Raw genomic sequence first — 22,607 nt, forward strand, 5'->3', positions numbered from 1 at the left:
TCCATTGGAGTATCAAGAGGAGGCCCAAGTACATCTTATCCATTTGCAAGAGGAGTCCAATACAACCTTATTTGGGTCATGAGGTAAGGACAACAAAGAATCCTACTACAACTTGGAAACAATGATGCAACCATATTATTCGATAGTTTCACCCACATTTAACTAGTGTTTGGCATATGTTTTATATATAAAATGCCTTGATATTCTTTGTTTTATGTTTTGAAGGCACTTCTGGATGAAAGATGCAAAAAGGAGTAAATTAGAGGTAATTGGCATATTTGACCTTCAGTCAATGTTTTGTGAAAAGCGTGAGCTCTAAAGGTAGAAATGAAGTGATTCCAGTGGAATTAAAAATCTAACATCCATACCTTTCTGGACATCTAAGGTAAGACAATAAAATAAACAAAAGCATGGAAATCGCAGCTTTCAAAGTCAAATCTTGCAATCTGCCAGTGTTGACCTTCGGTCATTCCAACTTGAATATCTAGAGCTACAAAAGTCCAATTGATGCAAACTCAATTTTGTTGGATTCCTGACTCAAATGCCTATAAAAACTCAAAATTTCAGCCAACAAAGATGTCATATGAGGTAGATATGATTTTTCAAAGATGACAACTGAATTATGCCAGCAAACAGGTTTCGTGAAGCATCTAAACCGATATCCAAGTTTTTATTTCAACAATTTAGTTCCTCCAAGTCAAAGCTTGAAGATTTCATGCAAGCTTATTTATTTGTTTTTAGGAAAATAGTTATTAAAGTACTTAAATGTAAACAGTCTACTTACGAGAGGACTATTTTGTAAAACAGAGACTAGGGTTTCATAGGATATAAAAAGAATGAGAGAAGAGAAGGGGGGCAGCCACCCAAGAGGAGAAAAATACCCCCTACTCTAAGAAACCCAAAATCATGCATTCCTCCATCTTTTTTATTAGATATTTAACAAACATGCAAGGCTATGACAACTGAATTATGCTAGCAAATAGGTTTCGTGAAGCATCTAAACCGATATCCAAGTTTTTATTTCAACAATTTAGTTCCTCCAAGTCAAAGCTTGAAGATTTCATGCAAGCTTATTTCTTTGTTTTTAGGAAAATAGTTATTAAAGTACTTAAATGTAAACAGTCTACTTACGAGAGGACTATTTTGTAAAACAGAGACTAGGGTTTCATAGGATATATAAAAAGAATGAGAGAAGAGAAGGGGGCAGCCACACCAAGAGGAGAAAAATACCCCTACTCTAAAGAAACCCAAAATCATGCATTCCTCCATCTTTTTTATTAGATATTTAACAAACATGCAAGGCTAAACTCATTTTCTTAGTTGCAAGGACACGGAAACCTTCGGATTTTAAGAACTGTGAGATTTATTTTACCTTTTCTTTTTAGTTTATATGATGAATATATTTGTTCTCCTATGCTTATTTTTCTTATGATTGTTTATTTTAATTGCTAGAGCGGACTCTAAGTTATTATTGTAGACAATCTATTGCTAAGTTTGATATCAAAACTAGAGTTGTAGTGTATGAACTTGTGAAGCAACTGAGTTTAATAATTGTGGCAGATTTATGTTATTAATCTTATGGAGAACATTTAATCAAATCAAACATAGACTACGAACAGTTATGTTTTCTTGATTAATAAACTTATCTAGTTCTTAAGGCTACCATTGAATTAAATTACTAGTGTGGACATTGTGGTTGTTTTTTTTTTTTTTGATCAAATGTAAGAAGTATATAGATAAAAAAAGAGCAAGACAAGCTTGCAATACAAGCTGGAAACCAGCAAAACATTACATACACTAGCCAAGGAAACCCTTGAATAAACTGAAGCTAACACTAAAAGCGAGGGCATGGGAACATTTTCCCCAGCATAAGCCAGCTAAAAAGAATCTTGAACTAAGGAACAACCTCCCTAAAACAAGCAATCCTACCATGAACAAGAGTTCTCCCTAGAGAAACCAAAATATTTACAATACGCGTTTGTAGGAGAACAGCCTCTCCAGACAAGCACACTAAAGTTAGAACAAAGGAACATGATCCCTTGAGCAAACAAAAGAAGCCAACACAACATACCAGCCAAACCACCTAAGCAATGACAACAGGCCTCAGCCACCAAAACAGCAGGCAGAGCCAGCCAACAACAACCAATTAGCAGATCAAACAAGCAGGGGAAATACCCAGGAACCGCCAGAGCAGAGACCAAACAGGGATGAAGTTGTACAAAGGATAAGAAGTTCCCCACAGTCCTGACAAACAGGAACAATAGAAAGCAAGCAACAGGCGAACCAGCAAAATAATTGCACAAGACAAAAGCAAGAGCCAATTAGCAGAGAAGCTACACAAAACAAGAAAATACCATAAAAAATAGTCCAGATGAGCATGACATCCACCCAAAAAGCAGGAGCCCCGAACTCTGCCAGACCAAAGGTCAGAAAGTGGATGAGGGGGCAGAGTCATCAGAGCTGTGCAGCGACTGAAACACTACAGTAGGGGTGTTGGGTTTCATCCCTAATACGAGGGATGGCAGCTGCTTTACTACGAGTGAGATACTGCCTCTTGAGTGGTTGAGATACAGTACCCACCTCTTTAGAAATTGGATCAGAGAGCTTAGTACCATCAGCCTTGGATCTCTTGCGACCAAGGGACTGGGTGCTAGTAGGATCTGCTGCAGCAACTTCAGTGGACATAGGATCCTCCTAAAAGATTAACAGAAGGCCCTGTACAATACTGATCATGTTTCTCAACATCAGTAGTCTCTGTAGAAGGACTTGAACTGGCTGAGCAGGCTGAATTGTCATGGGCCTCTTTCTATTGCGGGGGACGTGCCCTTTGGTGCAAGTGAGTGGAATGTCCAAGAGACTTACACTGCTTACAATAGTGTGGCAGTGATACATACACCACTTGCTGCACCAACGTGTTATCATTGGGTAATAGCACAGTGACAGTGGATGGCAGATCAGAAAAGGAGGTCTACTTCAATGAGGACACGAGCATAAGAAACCCGGGTCATTTGAACAGTAGGCCCATCACAATGAATCGGTTTACCAACCATGCTTGCAATTTTGGATAAGCAAATATGGTTCCAACAACGTAATGTCAGATTTAGGAATCGCACCCATGTGGGCATTGTAGTGAGCTTAGTGAATTGGAAATCAAAAAAATCAGGCATGATTTGCAAAACAAGAGGCCTACCAAATATAGCATATGGACCCGCCCCTAGAACATCCAACATCTCTAATTCTGAAGAGAATGAAAAGATCAACCAACCCGAATCATGCATGGAGAGATTTGCTTTATGTTGCCATGTGCGGTTAATAAACGATTGCATAGCAGAATATCTAGGAAATTTCCCAGCCACATAGCCAACCAAACAAAACTTCCATTTATCAAATGGTTCACTAACATCACTACCCTAAATATGACATGCAGTAGAGGATGCAAAATCGGGGAAGTGAACAAGAGTGGCGGAGTGTAATGTACCTGGTGAACCAGGCGAAGCAACTCGGCTAGAACCAGCCTGGGGTGCAGTTATCACTCAGGGTGCCATAGGGACCCCCTTAGAAGAACATGTCACTGAAGGTTGGCCCTGAACTGGAGTGGGGGAGGGAGCAATCTGTTTGGAGTGAAGGCGAGAATTGCTAGCTTTAGCCTCACCACGGCGCACCTCATGGTGATCTAAGTTCATGGGAATGGCCTTGGAATGACCAGATGAGTCACTGGTTCAACCACCAGAAGAGGGACAACGAGAAGGAGCAGGGGAGCCCAATATTGACATGGGTTTTTTCCTGCGAGGAGCCAAAACCCTAGCTTCACTGGAGAAATTTACAAAATCTACAAAAGCAACTTTTGATCGAGGTGGAATAGAAGTCGGAGATGGGGATTGCACTGTTTGATGGTTAGGGTTAGTTATACGGCGGATCCATTAACTAACCAATGTTAAGAAGAGATAAATATTCAAAATATAAATTGATGTTTTGTTTCCATGATCAGTTATGATTTCTATAGGTGGATGTGTGCTTGCGACCAAGGTTTGTTCTCTTGATAGTTTTCTTTTTTCTTTTGCTTTAGCCTAGATAACGTCCAAAACCCCCCCTCAAATTCCATATCATCTAGCATAAAAATCAGACTTGAACCTTCCTTGTGGGATCGACCCCTTGCTTGCTCTATACTATCTTGTGTGTTGTGTTCGAAGTTAGGGTAATTAATTTGTGCAACCGCGACATCGCAACAAACAACATGGGTGCTACCTTTTCCTTTTGTTTCTAAGATTAATAGGATGCATGGAAGGCTATATATAAGCCTTGAATCAGTTCTATAATATTTTATTTGTTTCTCTTATTCTCATGGCAGAACATGGATTTAATATTATGGGCCTTATTTTTAATTTTATTAGTTACAACCCAAGGCTTGTTTGGGCTTAATTAATACTTTATTTTCAAGTTAGGATCCAAGGCTTGTTTGGATCAGGATATGGCTTTTTAGTTTAGAGCTTTTGGATCAGTTTTGTATGTGGGTCAGTTCAACCCACAATGATAGATCGCTTAGGGTTAATTTTTAAGAATTATTTAAACACATGTAACAAAAATTTTGGTAGCCATTGATGAATATTACTTCTGCATTTTTCAGTTTTAACGTGTGAGTGTGATTCTTGCATTCTTCAGTTCTTGAACGAACTAAATCTGACTTATCAAAGATTAACTAGATTTGTGGCATTATTATACTATATTCCAATAGTGGTGGTGCCTTCGGGTAGGTTTCCATTATATCACACTCCTATCAAATCTTTTTTGGCTTTTCGACATCAGATCTCAATCTTGATTATGAGTTGCGTGACCACGTGATCGCGAGGTTCACATCAGAGCTAGGCTCCGAAACAAGATCATATCCTTCTGTTATTTTTGTTTTTTTTTAGTGCTCCTTTTAAGCTTTTCAATATTTGCTTTGTTCATCTTCTTGTTCTTTGTGTCTACATCATCTAACCAAAACAAAAATGTTATATTTCATCTTCTTTTTTTTTTTTTTATCTCTAATCATATCAGTGACATATAGAAAGAGACAGATAAAGAGATTAGATGAAATTTGAAGAATGATTTAATTCTGCCGCAGAAACACAACCCTTAGTGAACCATATGCAAACCAACTTAGAATAAATTCAAACTTCATATTCTGTCTATTGGGGGTGAGATCGCACATCAAATTAAATTTGGGATTATTTTGATATCGTTTGCTTGAGGTTTTAATTCGAAGTTCAATTTTGCCGCAAAAAAACAACTCTTAGTGAACTATTAGAAAACCACCTCAAAATCCATTGAAACTTCTTATTTTGTCTACTAGGTGTGAAGTTGCACCAAATATTAAATTTGGACTTATTTTGATATTGTTTGCTTGATGTTTTAACTCGAGGTTCAATTTTGCGATAGAAACACAACTCTTAGTGAACAATAGGAAAACCACCTCAGAATCCATTAAAACTCTATATTATGTCTATTAGGTGTGAGATCATATTAAATTTGAGCTTATTTTGATATCGTTTGCTTGAGGTTCAATTCTGCCGCAAAGTGGTCATGCAAAGGGTTTGGGTATCTAGACATAAGAGAATGACCTATAAATAGAGATTTGTTGTTTGTTTGGTATCAAAAAACTAAATATTGAAATTAACGGCATTTTGAGATCGTTTGGTTTGGGTTTCAATTTTGTTATGTAAAAATTGCGTAACAAGTCAGATCTGCGTCAAGTTCCAAAACATGATCCTTATTGTTTGTTTGTCTAAATCTTACAATTATGTTTTCTCTATTATTCACTTCTATTTTATTTTGTGTCTTCATTTCATCCATAATTTGTACAAATTTGCATTGCTACTCGTGAAATTGTAATTATAGTTTCGTTTTGATTTGTTTTCAATATATTTATTGATTCTTGAGTCTGAAAATTATAATTGGATTGCATTGTGAAGGCTACTGACTTTGATTTGTTGATTTCAATTCCTAAAGAACCAAAGGTAAGCAAGTTGTAAGGTAAAAGGTATAGTGAGCATATTAGAGTGAAAACCCTTGATTGTTGTATGAAACACAAGTGTGAGTATATATTTTGTGCTACTAACTAAATTTTACATATTCAAATAATGTCTGAAAGCAACAAGTTAGTGACACAAATTGCTAACATCGCTTTCCAACTGCAAGCCATAGGCTAGCAACTTGAGCTATTGTCTGTAACGTACAAGGATCTAGAAGATAAGGAGAATTTGATAAACCAACAGAATAGTGGGGCTGATTGTCGAGGAAATAAGGTTAGTAGGGCTGTACAGAATGTTTGATGCGGACCAGCCCAGAAACACCAGCAAGGACCCATTACATGTTCCAAATGGACCAATGACTCGGTCCAAGACAAAGACATTAAAAGACGCATTGAATGGATTGGTTTTGAAGGTTTCCACCAAGTCAGAATTGGAAGGTCCATTGGAGTATCAAGAGGAGATCCTAGTACATCTTATCCATGTGCAAGAGGGGTCCAATACAACCTTCTTTGGGCCATGAGATAAGGGCTTTATTTTATTTTGTTAGCTACAGCCCAAGGCTTGTTTGGGCTTAATTCATACTTTGTTTTAAGCTAGGATCCAAGGCTTGTTTGGATTAAGTTATGGGCTTTTCATTTTAGGGTTTTGGGCCAGTTTTGAGTGGACCTCATATAAGTCCACATAAAGGGTCCATTAGGGTTAACTTTTCAAGAACTATTTAAACTCATGTAGGCCAAAATTTCGGCAGCTTTGATGAATATTATTATGAATTTTTCAGTTTCAACGTGTGAGAGTGATTCTTGCATTCTTCAGTTCTTGAACGAACTGAATCTGACTTATCGAAGATTAACTGGCTTCATGGCGTCATTTTACTCATTCCAATAGTGTTGGTGCCTTGGGGCAGGTTTCCATTGTGTCACACTCATATGAGACCTATTTCGGCTTTCCGGGATCAGATCTCAATCTATATTGTGGGTTATGTGACCACGTGATCACGAGGTTCGCATCAATGTTAGATATGATTTTGACAAGTTTGTTGATGAAAACGCAAATGTAGGTGAAGATGACTATGATTTTACATCTACTGGCCATGGAATCAGGTCTGGACCAAATAGGGTTAGAAGGAATGTGAATTTTCATAGCATAGGGAATTATGAAGATGTGGACGGGGACTTGGACTCCATTAAACTGAAAATTCCTAACTTCCAAGGTAAAAACGATCCCGAGGCTTATTTGGAGTGGGAGAAGAAGGTAGATTGGATTTTTGATTGCCATAGCTATTCCAAACAAAAAAAAGGTGAAATTGGTGGTCATTGAGTTTATGAAGCATGCATTGATTTGGTGGGATCAGATTGTAATCAGTAAGAGGAGGAATGAGGAGCGACCTATTCAAACTTGGGGGAGATGGAAGTCTTGATAAGAAGATGATTTGTGCCAAACCACTATTACAAAAACTTATATATGAAGCTACAAAATTTGTATCAAGGTTATAAATCAGTAAATGAATATCACAAAGAGATGGAGAAAGCAATGGTTGGGGCCAATGTTGTTTGAGGATAGAGAAGGCACCATGACTAGATTTTTTAATGGGTTGAATCGAGGCATTGCCAATGTTGTTGAGTTATAACACTATGTGGAACTAGAGGATATGGTTCACATGGCTAGGAAGGTTGAGAGACAACTTAGGAAGGGACATGTTCGACTAGCGTTTAATTTGGGTTCTTTATCATCTTAGAAGTGAAATCTAAAGAAATATGGTAATGTCTAGTTGAGGTCCTTTATTCCTTCTAAAACCGAACCACTAAAGGCTAAAGTTGATGTCCCTACTAATGCCAAAGGTAAATTTGAAACTCAACCTAAATGTACTTGTGATGTTAAATGTTTCGAGGACATGGACATTAAGCTTTGGAGTGTCCAAACAAGAGAATCATGATGATTAGAGATAATGGTGATATCAAATCTTAAAGTGATAGATCTGATTGTGAAAGCATGCCACCGGGAGGATAGTGATGGGTATGATTTAGCATTATTGGTTGAGGAGTCTTTGGTTATAAGGCAAATACTTTAGGTTTAGGTCAAGAAAGATAAACCTAATCAATAAAGGGAGAATATCTTCCATATGCGTTGCTCTGTACAAACCAAGGTGTATATTTTAATTATGTATAGTGGAAGTTGTGTTAATGATGTGGACCAGCCCATGAACACTAGTAAGGACCCATTACATGTTCCAAATGGTCCAATAACTCGGTCCAGGACAAAGACATTAAAAGAGGCATTGAAGGTTTTTCAACAAGTCAAAATTGAAAGGTCCATTGGAGTATCAAAAGGAAATCCTAGTACATCTTATCCATGTGCAAGAGGGGTCCAATACAACCTTATTTGGGCCATAAAGTGAGGACAGCAAAGGAAACAAAAGAATCCTACTACAACTTGGAAACAATATGGGTGGCTACTTTTTTCTTTTGTTTCTAGGATTAAGGGGCTGCATGGAAGGCTATAAATAAGCCTTGAATCAGATCTGTAATATTTTACTTCATTCTATTCTTTTATGGCAAAACAAGGATTTAGTATTATGGGCATTATTTTTATTTTGATAACTTCAGCCCAAGGCTTGTTTGGGCTTAATTAATACTTTGTTTTTTAGCTAGAATCCAAGGCTTGTTTGGGCTTAATTAATACTTTGTTTTTAGCTAGAATCCAAGGCTTGTTTGGATTAAGTTATGGGCTTTTCAGTTTAGGGTTTTGGGCCAGTTTTGAGTTGACCTCATATAAGTCCACATAAGGGGTCCATTAGGGTTAATTTTTCAAGAACTATTTAAACTCATGTAAGCCAAAAATTTGTTGGGTGAGGGTTTTCGTTTCCAATAGTGCTAATGCCTAGGTACAAGTTATCTTTGTGTCACACTCTTATCAAACCTGATTTACTTGGCTTTCCAGGAATTGGTGTCTTTGTGTGTGGGTTACGTGACAATGTGATCATGAGGTTCGCATCACTCTAGTATATTTTTCATCCAAAAAAAATTTGTACAGAACCTTCTTACTGCAATATACTTGGCTTCTGAAGTGGATAATGAGATTGAATTTTATTTCTTACTCATCTATGCTTCTAATAAGTTGCCACAAACATAAAAACATCTTATAATGCTTCTATAAATCTTACACAAACACCCACACTAAAAGCAATGTCATGTCTAGCAATAATGTAAAATAGATTTCCTATCTTGCTTCTATAAAGTTTATAATCAACACACGTGTAGAATTTTAGTTCATTTTGATAGATGTGTATATAGGTGTACGAGCATGACTCTTTTCTTTCATACCATACTTTTTAACCATATTTTTAAAATACCTAGATTAAGAAATTAAAGTCTCATTTTCGCTCTGCTTAATTTGTATGTCAAGGAAGCAATTTAACTCACCACTTATTTCAAATTCTTATTTCATTTCTTTAGCAAACTTATGAGAAAATGAATCACAAATAGATTCAAACACAATGTTATCAACATAAATCTAAGCAATGACTAGGTGTTTACTAGTCTTTCTTATGAAAATAGTCATGTCAACTTGTCCTGTTTTGAAATTATTGTTTAACAAATCTTTTTTTAATCATCCATACCATGCTCTTGGTGCTTCTTTAGACCTTAAAGGGTTTTCTTCAACCTGTGTATGTGATTAGAAAACAAATGATCAATGAAACCTTAGATTCTATTTAAGAATGCACTCATAACATTCATCTGATACAATTTAAAATTCAAATGACAAGTAATTGCAAACAGTATGCGCACATATCCCAAATGAGCTACTGGTGCAAGTATCTCATCAAAATCAATTCATTTGACTTCAGTGTATCCTTGTGCCACCAGTCTTGCTTTATTTCTAATAATTACTCCATGCTTGTTTGTTTTGTTCTTGAAAATCTATTTAGTTCCAACTATGTTGTGACAATCAAGACGTGGAACTAGTTCTTATACATCATTTTGTATGAACTAAATTAGTTCCTCATGCATGGCATTGATCTAATTTTTATCTTGTAGGGCATCTTCAATCTGTAATAAATAACACACATATCAGACTTGATTGATAACTCTCTCTTTTTTAATCTCAATTTTTTCATATGTATGAACTAAATTATGTTCTTCTTATGACGATTGTGTTTTATTCATAAGGAAGGTTGATGCGAACCTCGTGATCACGTGGTCACGCAACCCACAATCAAGATTGAGATCTGATCCCGGAAAGCCGAAACAGGTCTGATAGGAGTGCGACACAATGGAAACCTGCCCCAAGGCACCAACACTATTGGAATGAGTAGAATGATGCCACGAAGCCAGTTAATCTTCGATAAGTCAGATTCAGTTCGTTCAAGAACTGAAGAATGCAAGAATCACTCTCACACGTTAAAACTGAAAATTTCAGAATAATAATCATCAAAGCTGCCGAAATTTTGGCCTACATGAGTTTAAATAGTTCTTGAAAAGTTAACCCTAATGGACCCTTTATGTGGACTTATATGAGGTCCACTCAAAACTGGCCCAAAACCCTAAAATGAAAAGCCCATAACTTAATCCAAACAAGCCTTGGATCCTAGCTTAAAACAAAGTATGAATTAAGCCCAAACAAGCCTTGGGCTGTAGCTAACAAAATAAAATAAAGCCCTTATCTCATGGCCCAAAGAAGGTTGTATTGGACTCCTCTTCCACATGGATAAGATGTACTAGGATCTCCTCTTGATACTCCAATGGACCTTTCAATTCTGACTTGGTGGAAACCTTCAAAACCAATGCATTCAATGCGTCTTTCAATGTCTTTGTCTTGGACCGAGTCATTGGTCCATTTGGAACATGTAATGGGTCCTTGCTGGTGTTTCTGGGCTGGTCCGCATCATCCCCTCTCTCCTCGAAAGGATTCGACCTCGAATCAAAATCTGTGTCAAACAAAGTAAGATCAGCAACATTAAAGGTAGCACTAAACACTATACTCACCTGGAAGGTCGATTTTGTATGCGTTGTCATTGATTCTCTCTAAAACCTGAAAAGGACCATCACCACACGAGGCTGTAATTTTGAATTTCCTTTGGTTAGGAAATCGTTCCTTACGCATGTGCACCCATACCCAATCACCGGGTTGGAAAAACAACCAGTTTAACGTCCCTTATTTGCTTTAGAAGCGTAAAGTCTGTTCTTTTTCTCTATTTGTAGTCGAACTCCCTCATGGAGTTCTCTCACCATCTTTGCCTTCTTTTCACCATCTAAACTTACCCTTTCTTCAAAAGGTAAAGGAATTAAGTCCATAGGAGTTAGTGGATTAAAACCATAAACAATTTCAAAAGGAGAAAAAGTAGTAGTTGAATGCACAGTTCTATTATAAGCAAACTCAACAAAAGGCAAACATTCTTCCCAACTTTTTCAAATTCTTTTGAATTACAGCACGTAAAAGTTGGGATAATGTTCTATTCACTACCTCAGTTTGTCCATCTGTTTGAGGATGGCATGTTGTCGAAAATAAGAGTTTAGTTCCCAACTTTCCCCATAAGGTCTTCCAAAAGTAACTAAGGAACTTAACATCACGATCTGACACTATACTCTTAGGAATGCCATGCAAACGTACAATCTCTCTAAAGAACAAGTCTGTGATATGAGATGCATCATCTGTTTTATGGCATGCAATGAAATGCGCCATTTTAGAAAACCTATCTACCACAACAAAGATAGAGTCTCTACCTTTCTTTGACCTAGGTAAACCTAAATCAAAGTCCATAGAGATATCTACCCAAGGTTCAGTAGGCACAGGTAGTGGTGTATATAGTCCATGCGGTTGTACTCTAGATTTTGCCTTTCTACAAGCAATGCACTGTTCACAAATTCGTTGCACATCTCTTTTCATCTTTGGCCAATAGAAATGCTCATGCAATACATCCAAGGTTTTCGCAACCCCAAAGTGACCCATTAAACCACCCCCATGTGCTTCTCGAACAAGCAATTCACGCAAAGAACTAGCAGGAACACACAATCTATTTTCTTTGAACAAATAACCATCCATCAAATAAAACTTATCGAAAGCCGAATGTCCACATGCATTATAAATCTCAGCAAAGTCAGAATCATTATCATACAATTCCTTCACATATTCAAAACCTAACAATCTAGTATTCATGGTGTGTAAAAAGAACATACCTGCGCGAGAGTGCATCAGCTACGATGTTCTCTTTCCCTTGCTTATACTTGATTACGTAAGGAAAAGTTTCAATGAATTCAACCCATTTTGCATGCCTCTTATTCAACTTACCTTGTCCTTTCAGATGTTTCAAGGACTCATGATCCGAATGGATTACGAACTCTTTTGGCCACAAGTAATGCTGCCATGTCTCAAGTGCTCTTACCAAAGCATAGAGTTCTTTGTCGTAAGTGGGATAGTTCAAGGTCGCTCCACTTAACTTCTCACTGAAATACGCAATAGGTCACCGATCCTGCATCAAAACAGCACCTATTCCTATTCCAGACGCATCACATTCTATTTCAAATGCTTTTGTAAAATCAGGTAAACCCAAAACAGGTGCAGAACATAATTTGTCTTTCAAAAAAACAAAAGCCAACTCTTGTTCCTCCCCCCATCTAAACCCAACTGACTTTTTAAGAACTTCATTCAAGGGCGCAGCTATTGTGCTGAAATCTTTCACAAAACGCCTGTAAAAACTAGCTAACCCATGAAAACTCCTTACCTCACTTACCGATTTGGGTGTAGGCCATTCCCGGATGGCCTTAACTTTCTCCTCATCCATCTCAATACCATGTGCAGTTACAACATAGCCAAGAAACACAATTTTCTCCATGCAAAAGGCACACTTTTTAAGATTAGCATACAATTTCTCACTACGCAACACACTAAGTACATTACGCAAATGATCAAGATGCTCAGTTAAGTTCTTGTTATATATCAAAATACACAACCACAAACTTACCTATGAATGCACGCAACACATGATTCATTAAACGCATAAACGTACTAGGTGCATTTGTAAGTCCAAACGGCATTACTAACCATTCATACAAACCATGCTTAGTCTTAAATGTTGTTTTCCATTCATCACCTTCTTTCATCCTAATTTGATGGTACCCACTTTTCAAGTCAATTTTAGAGAAAATACAGGATCCATGTAACTCATCTAACATGTCATCAAGCCTAGGGATGGGATGTCTATACTTTACCGTTATGTTGTTGATGGCTCGGCAATCAACACACATCCTCCATGTTCCATCCTTCTTTGGCACAAGTAGCACGGGTACAGCACACGGGCTCATACTCTCACGAATGTAGCCCTTTTCCATCAGCTCATCAACTTGCCTTTGAAGCTCCTTCGTCTCCTCGGGATTGCTTCTATAAGCTGGTCGGTTAGGAATTGAAGCTCCGGGTACGAAATCAATCTGATGCTCTATCCCCCTCAATGGTGGTAATCCGCTAGGAGTATCGTCGAGGAACACATCATCAAATCCCTGCAACAAAGAAATAGCAACACTAGGCACAATATGATCAAGATCATTAGTATTAAAGTAAGCCTCTTTGTACACAAGTAAGATCATTGGCTTGTTAGTGAAAAATACAGATCTGACCTCACCCTCTCTAGCATAAAAATTGGGTTGTTTCTTTAGTTTTTCCACACAATTCTCATCACACTTGCTGACTTTCTTCACTCCTCTTGTCTTACCTCCACTCTCGGCCAGATTTGGGTGTTTTTGAGTTGTGGTCGAATGGTTTGATTTGTTTGGAGTGTTGGCCAAATATTTGCTTGTGTTTGGATGGGTGGCCGAATGGGTTGTAGTGGTTTGGGTTCTAGCCGAATCTGATGGTCTTCTCTCCCCTTTTTCCTCACCTTGATTTTCTCTCCCCATCGCCTCATGCTCACTTTTTAGCTTTATTTGATCATCATACACCTGTTTGGGTGAAAGAGGTACAAGAGTGATGGTTTTACCATCTTTTACAATGGTATACCTATTTTTAACCCCATCATGAATTGCCTTCCTATCATATTGTCATGGTCTCCCCAACAAGATGTGACTTGCTTGCATTGGTACCACGTCGCACAGAACTTCATCAACATATTTCCCAATCGAAAATGGAACCACAACCTGTTTAGTCACTTTCACTTCACCACTATCATTCAGCCATTGCAATCTATATGGTTTAGCATGCTTAGCAGTACACAAATTCAGTTTACTAACAAGGGTGGCACTGCAAACATTAACACAGCTTCCACTATCTATAATTAAACCACACACCTTTCTTTGTACGTAACAACGCGTATGGAAGATGTTCTCCCTTTGTTCATTAGTATCATCTTCTTTGACCTGAACCTGAAGTGTTCGCCTTATAACCAAGGACTCCTCAACCGGTAATGCTAACTCATCCCCATCACTATCCTCCAATGGTGGCATGCCTTCACAATCAGAACTGTCACTTTCAGATTCCACATCACCATTATCTCTAATCATCATGATTCTCTTGTTTGGACACTCTGAAGCATAATGTCTATGTCCCTGACACCTGAAACATTTAACATCACGAGTACGTTTAGGTTGAGTTTCAGATTTACCTTTGGCATCAGTAGGGACATCAACTTTAGCCTTTGGTGGTTCAGTTCTAGAAGGACCAAAGGATCTTGGGCGGACAGTGCCCTCTCTCTTTAGATTCGGCTTCCAAGATGATGACGAACCCGAATTAAACGCTGGCCGAGCATGCCCCCTCCTAAGTTGTCTCTCAACCTTCGTCGCCATGTGAACCATGTCCTCTAGCTCCACATAGTGCTGTAGCTCAACCACATTAGCAATGTCCCGATTCAACCCATTAAGAAATCTAGCCATGGTGGCTTCTCTATCCTCAACAACATTAGCCCGAATCATTGCTATCTCCATCTCTTTGTGATATTCATCTACTGTCTTATAACCTTGATTCAGACCTTGGAGCTTCAGATATAAGTCTCTATAATAGTGGTTCGGCACAAATCGTCTCCTCATTAAGACTTTCATCTCCCCCCAAGTCTGAACGGGTCGCTCGCCATTCCTCCTCCTACTGATCACAATCTGATCCCACCAAATCAACGCATACTCCGTAAACTCAATTATCACCAATTTCACCTTTTTCTGTTCAGAATAGCTATGGCAATAAAAAATCCAATCTACCTTTTTCTCCCACTCCAAATAAGCCTCGGGATCGTTTTTACCTTGAAAGGTAGGAATTTTCAGTTTAATGGTGTCCAAGTCCCCATCCATATCTTCATGAGTGCTCATGCCACGGAAATTCACATTCCTCCTAGCCCTGTTCGGTCCAGACCTGATTCCTTGGCCAGCTGATGCAAAATCATAGTCATCTTCTCCCGCATCTGCGTTTTCATCAACAAACTCTTCAAAATCAGATCTAACATTCCGTGCAGCCATACGGACCGTATTTCCCCGTCGATCAGCCCCACTATTCTGTTGCTTTATCGAATTCACCACATCTTTCAGATCCTTGTACGTCCTAGACAACAGCTCAAGTTGCTGGCCTATGGATCGCAATTGGAAAGCTACGTCAAAGTTTTGTGTCGCTGATTCGTTGTTTTCAGACATTCTTTGAATCTGCAAAATTTGGTCAGGAGCACAAATATATCCTCACACCTCTCGTGTATCACACAAACAAAAATTAAGGCTTTTCACTCTATTAAGCTCTCTACGCCTTTTACCTCACAACTTGCTTTCTTTTGGTTCTTTAGGAACTGAAATCAACAAATCAAAGTCAATAGCCTTCGCAGCGCACTCTAAATATAATTTTCAGACTCAAGAATCAATAAATATACTGAAAACAAAGCAAAACAAAACTAGGATTACGATTTTGCGAGTAGCAATGCAAATTCGTACGAATTGTGGACGAAACGAAGACACGAAATAAAACAGAAGCGAATGTTAAGAAAACAATTACTTGACTCCTAGATAATCCAAATATAGCAGAAACAAAAATATTTGGACAAAACTAAACAGAAAAGATCATGTTTTGAAACTCTAGGCAAATCTAACCTATTACGCAATTTTACGTAACAGAATTGAAACCCAGACCAAACGATCTCGAAATGACCTCAAATTCAATATTTAGTATTGCAATACTATGAAAAAACCAAAAATCAATTTATAGGTCGCTCTATAATGTCTAGGTACCCAAACCCCTTGTATGATCAGTTTGCGGCAGAATTGAACCTCCAATTAAAACCTCCAGAAACCGATATCAAAATAATCCCAAATTTAATATGTGCTGCAATCGCATACCCAATACTCAGAATATGAAGTTTCAATAGATTCCAAGGTGTTTTACCTAGGGTTCACTAAGAGTAGTGTTTTGCGGCAGAATTGAAACTCGAATTAAAACCTCAAGCAAATAATATCAGAATAAGCCCAAATTTGATATATCATGCGATCCCACCCCCAATAGACTGAATATGAAGTTCACCAAGATTTGTGTTTCTGCGGCAAAATTGAATGATCCTTCAAATTTCAACTAATCACTCTTTTCTCTATTTCTTTCTGATTTTTTTTTCTTTTTAACAAACTGATATGATTAGAGGCAGTAACAAGATGAAATATAAACTTTTTTTTTGCTTAGATGACACAGACACGAAGAACAAGAAGATGGATGCAAACACTAAAAAACTTAAGGGACACTAAAAAAAAATGAAAATAACAGAATGATTTGACCTTGTTTCGGAGCCTAGCTCTGATACCAACTAATGCGAACCTCGTGATCACGTGGTCACGCAACCCACAATCAAGATTGAGATCTGATCCCGGAAAGCCGAAACAGGTCTGATAGGAGTGCGACACAATGGAAACCTGCCCCAAGGCACCAACACTATTGGAATGAGTAGAATGATGCCACGAAGCCAGTTAATCTTCGATAAGTCAGATTCAGTTCGTTCAAGAACTGAAGAATGCAAGAATCACTCTCACACGTTAAAACTGAAAATTTCAGAATAATAATCATCAAAGCTGCCGAAATTTTGGCCTACATGAGTTTAAATAGTTCTTGAAAAGTTAACCCTAATGGACCCTTTATGTGGACTTATATGAGGTCCACTCAAAACTGGCCCAAAACCCTAAAATGAAAAGCCCATAACCCTAAAATGAAAAGCCCATAACTTAATCCAAACAAGCCTTGGATCCTAGCTTAAAACAAAGTATGAATTAAGCCCAAACAAGCCTTGGGCTGTAGCTAACAAAATAAAATAAAGCCCTTATCTCATGGCCCAAATAAGGTTGTATTGGACTCCTCTTCCACATGGATAAGATGTACTAGGATCTCCTCTTGATACTCCAATGGACCTTCCAATTCTGACTTGGTGGAAACCTTCAAAACCAATGCATTCAATGTGTCTTTCAATGTCTTTGTCTTGGACCGAGTCATTGGTCCATTTGGAACATGTAATGGGTCCTTGCTGGTGTTTCTGGGCTGGTCCACATCACACAAAGTGCGGCAAACAAGAAGTTTTATTAATTTGAATTGTCTTCCCTTACATGTCTGGTTATGCCCTTATTTATAGTGACTGCAAACTAAAATAAACCCTAATGGACCCCTTATGTGGACTTATGTGATGCCCACTTACAATTAAACCCAAATAATATAAATAAACCCCAAACTAAGAAGAAAATAACAATAAAATAAATAAATCCGAATTTAATATCCTAAATATGATAGGATCAGATTTGTTGCCCTTTAGAAGTCCTATATAAGCTAGGAGAATCAAATCTGAAGGTGAAATTAATTCTGAAATCTTCTTTCCTTTTTGTAGCTAGGATGAATAAGGAATCCTTGTAAGAAAAGGATTCTGAAACATTTATGAATTCTTGCCACACTTGAAAACTATGTTGCTGCCCATTAAACATCTTTGTAGAATTAGGAGATTCCCAAAATAAGCTGCCACATCCTTTTAGGAATAGAATCCTAGCCAAATAGAAAGTCCACAAGTTAAAAGTAAGTAAATAACAAAACTAATACAGCCTCTGTTGACCCGTGTTTGGATGCCTTGCCGAACTCCGATTAACATGATATTTTAACCCAAGGTAGGATAACATGTCAGGAGACTCCACGTAAAATTTCAGCTCGATCCAATGGTACGATTGAGAATTATGACTATTGCCGTAAAACTGGATGGTTGCACATTTTACGTCAAAATCCGAATTTGACCTTGCATAGATCGTATCAGTTATGCTTACAAGAGACAATGGGGAGGTTGAATCTAAAAGTGACAAATCTGAAAGTGAAGAGATGCCACCTTTGGTGGATTGTAGTGATGAGATTGCATATCCTATTGAGGGAGAGGCCTTGGTTATAAGGCGTGCGTTGAACATGCAAATCAAAGAAGATGATTTAGATCAGCAACGGGAAAATATTTTTCACACTTGATGTCATATCCAAAACAAGGTATGTAGCATGATAATTGATGGAGGTAGTTGTGCTAACGTTGCTAGTGATACCCTTGTGAAGAAATTGAATCTGAGTTGTATTAAGCATCCCAGGCCTTATAGATTACAATGGTTGAATGAATGTGGTGAAGTAAGGTTTTGATTGCGTTTGCTATTGGGAAGTATTCTGATGAGATTTTGTGTGATGTAGTCCCAATGCATGCTAGTCACTAACTTTTGGGGCGTCCATGACAGTTTGATCGGAAAGCAATTCATAATGGGTTTAAAAATAGGTTCACTATTGTAAAAGATGGTAAAACCATCACTCTTGTACCTCTTTCTCCAAAACAAGTGTATGATGATCAAATCAAATTAAAAAAAGAATGTGAGGATGGGAAGAGTGAAAATTCACGTGAGGACAATGGTGAGAGAAAACCATCAGATTCGGCTAAACCTAAACCATTAATTAAATCGATTGAGAGTGGAGGTAAAAACCGAGTGAAGAAAGTAAGCTTGTGTGATGATAGTAGTGTGTGGAAAAATTAAAGAAACAACCTAATTTTTATGCAAAAGGATCTCAAATCAGATCTGTATTTTTCATTAATAAGCCAATGATCTTACTTGTGTATAAGGAGGCTTATTTTAACACTAACGATCTTGATTCTGCTATTTCTAGTGTGGTTGTTTCTTTGATGCAGGAGTTTGATGATGTATTACCACCATTGAGGGGGATTGAACATCAAAATGGACCTTGTGCCCGGAGCTTCGATTCCTAAACCGTCCAGCCTTATAGAAGCAACCCCGAGGAGACAAAGGAGCTTCAAAAGCAAGTAGATGAGTTGATGATGAAGGGGTACATTCGTGAGAGTATGAGTCCTTGTGCTGTGCCAGTGCTACTTGTGCCTAAAAAGGATGGAACATGGAGGATGTGTGTTGATTGTCGTGCCGTCAATAACATAACGGTAAAGTATCGACATCCTATTCCTAGGCTTGATGACATGCTAGATGAGTTACATGGATCTTGTATTTTCTCTAAGATTGACCTAAAAAGTGGGTACCATCAGATTAGGATGAAAGAGGGTGATGAGTGGAAAACTACATTTAAGACTAAGCATGGTTTGTATGAATGGTTAGTCATGTCGTTTGGACTTACAAACGCGCCTAACACGTTTATGCGTTTAATGATCATGTATTGCGTGCGTTTATAGGTAAGTTTGTTGTTGTGTATTTTGATGACATTTTGATCTATAGCAAGAACTTAAATGAGAATCTTGATCATTTACGTAATGTACTTAGTGTGTTGCGTAGTGAGCAATTATATGCTAATCTTAAGAAGTGTACCTTTTGTATGGAAAAAATTGTGTTTCTTGGCTATGTCGTAACTGCACAGGGTATCGAGATGGACAAGGAGAAAGTTAAGGCCATCCGGGATTGGCCTACACCAAAATTGGCAAGTGAGGTAAGGAGTTTTCATGGACTTGCTAGTTTTTATAGAAGGTTTGTGAAGGATTTTAGTACCATTGCTACACCTTTAACTGAAATTGTTAAAAAGTCTGTTGGATTCAAATGGAATGATGAACAGGATAAGGCTTTTAATTTGTTGAAAGATAAGCTTTGTTCGGCACCTGTTTTAGCTTTGCCAGACTTTATGAGAGTTTTTGAAGTTGAATGTGATGTGTTAGGTATTGGTATAGGAGCTGTGTTAATGCAGGATAAAAGGCCCATTGCGTATTTCAATGAAAAACTTAATAGGGTAGCTTTGAATTACCCTGCATATGATAAGGAGCTCTATGTCTTAGTAAGAACTCTAGAGACGTGGCAACATTACCTGTGGCCCAAGGAGTTTGTGATACATTCTAATCATGAATCATTGAAGCACTTGAAAAGGCAAGGTAAGTTGAGTAGGAGACATGCCAAATGGGTGGAATTTATTGAAACCTTTCCGTATGATCAAGTATAAGCAAGGAAAAGAAAACATTGTGGCTGATGCACTTTCACGCAGGTATGTTCTTTTATCTACTTTGGATGCTAGATTTCTAGGATTTAAACACACAAAAGAGTTGTACAAGGATGATAGTGATTTTGCTAATGTTTACAATGCTTGCGAAACTTCGGCTTTCAGGAAGTTTTATAGACTTGATGGATATTTGTTTAAAGAGAGTCGATTGTGTGTTCCATTAAGTTCTATGTGTGAATTGCTTGTACGTGAAGCACATGGGGGCGGGTTGAAGGGGCATTTTGGTGTTGTTAAGACTTTGGATGTGTTGCATGAGCATTTTTATTGGCCTAAAATGAAAAAAGATGTGCAACTTATATGTGATAAATGCATAACTTGTAGTAAAGTAAAGTCTAGAACTCAACCACATGGCTTGTATACTCCTTTTCTTGTACCTAAGGAACCATGGGTAGACATTTCAATGGATTTTGTCTTAGGTTTACCTAGGTCAAAACGGGGTAGGGATTCAATCTTTGTAGTTGTTGATAGGTTTTCAAAGATGGCACACTTTATTCCATGTCATAAAACCGATGATGCCACTAACATTACTGATTTGTTCTTTAGGGAGATAGTACGACTTCACGGGGTCCCTAAGAGCATTGTTTCTGATAGAGATGTTAAGTTCCTTAGCTATTTTTGGAAGTTGTTATGGGGAGAATTGGGTACTAAACTGTTTTTTTCAACTACTTGTCACCCCCAAACAGATGGACAGACCGAAGTAGTTAATAGAACCTTAACACAACTTTTGCATGCTGTCATTCAAAAGAACTTAAAGAATTGGGAAGATTGTTTGCCATTTATAGAGTTTGCATATAATCGTAGTGTGCACTCTACTACTGAATTTTCACCATTTGAAATTGTGTATGGATTTAACTCTTTAACTCCAATGGATTTGATTCCTTTGCCTGTTGATGAAAGGGTTAGTTTGGATGGTAATTGTAAAGCACAGGTGGTGAAAACACTTCATGAGAGTGTGCGACAACAGATTGAAAAGAGGAATCGTGTATATGTGACCAAAGCCAATGAGGGGCGCAAACATGTTGTCTTTCAGCCTGGTGATTGGGTTTAGGTGCATATGCGTAAGGAGAGACTTTCGGCCTATAGGAAATCAAAGCTACAACCACGAGGAGATGGGCCATTTCAGACCCTTAAGAGGATCAATGACAATGCTTATAAAGTTGATTTGTCAGGTGAGTATGGTGTTAGTGCTACCTTTAATGTTTCTGATCTTACTCTGTTTGATGTAGGCGATGATTCGAGGTCGAATCCTTTTGAAGAGAGAGGGGATGATGCGGATTAGCCCAACACCATGCGTAATCATGTCAACAATCCATTGGAGGTGCCAATTGGGCCAATCACAAGATGATGTGCATCATGGGAATTATAATCCATCTCGTAAAGCTGAATCTAATATGCAAGAGGATTCATATGGTCCAATGACAAGAGCGAGAGCGAAACAACTACAACGGGCCTTGACGAATCAAATTGCAATGATTGAAGCTGCGTCGGAGTTAAAAATTAGCAATCAGTTTGAAATTGGTTCAAGGGTGCTTATTTACCTACAATTGGAACTTGGAGATGGGAAAAGCCCTTAATGGTTCTTTTCATGCTGGGCTACTTGTATTTGGATTGATAATGCAAGTGAAGGAATTGATGCTGTTTACGGTCAGAACAGTAGATGGATTTGAACCCGAATTTGAAGTCATCCAATGCATGTGAAAACAAGATTTATGTAGGTAAAATTCAAGTTCAGAACGTGATCTTTCTATATTGTCCAACCATGATAGCATTGGACTTTTGTGTCAAAAGTTATGGCTGTTTTAAATTTAGTCTGCATATGTTTTAAGAAATGTCAAAAAAAAACGTCTGTTAGTTAAATTTGTCTACTTGCTTTATTAAAAGTCTAGTTTTTTAGGCTTGACTTCTGTCATGTTGAATTCACCTAACTTTGGAGGGATGTTCCAAAGATAAATATGTATCAGAATATGAAGAAAACACTTTTGGCCAAGATTTGAAAACTTAATTCAGAGAATTAAGAGTTGTTCTTCCAAATTCGTTTTGTGAAAGAACCCTACCTGACTTATCACTCTTCAATCACAAAGAGTGTGGCGTCGAAATCCTAGATTGATCTTTGTGGCGTCCAGATCGACTTATCAAAGTATCATTCTAGTCTATCTCCAT

General features: G+C 37.9%; 1 pseudogene; it reads right to left on the minus strand.

The window, feature by feature from the left end:
• Positions 1 to 1,894: 1,894 nt before the first annotated feature.
• On the minus strand, positions 1,895 to 18,680 carry LOC118031068 (uncharacterized; annotated as a pseudogene).
• Positions 18,681 to 22,607: the final 3,927 nt, after the last annotated feature.

The sequence above is a fragment of the Populus alba genome, chromosome 3, assembly GCF_005239225.2.
Source record: "Populus alba chromosome 3, ASM523922v2, whole genome shotgun sequence".
NCBI lineage: Eukaryota > Viridiplantae > Streptophyta > Magnoliopsida > Malpighiales > Salicaceae > Populus > Populus alba.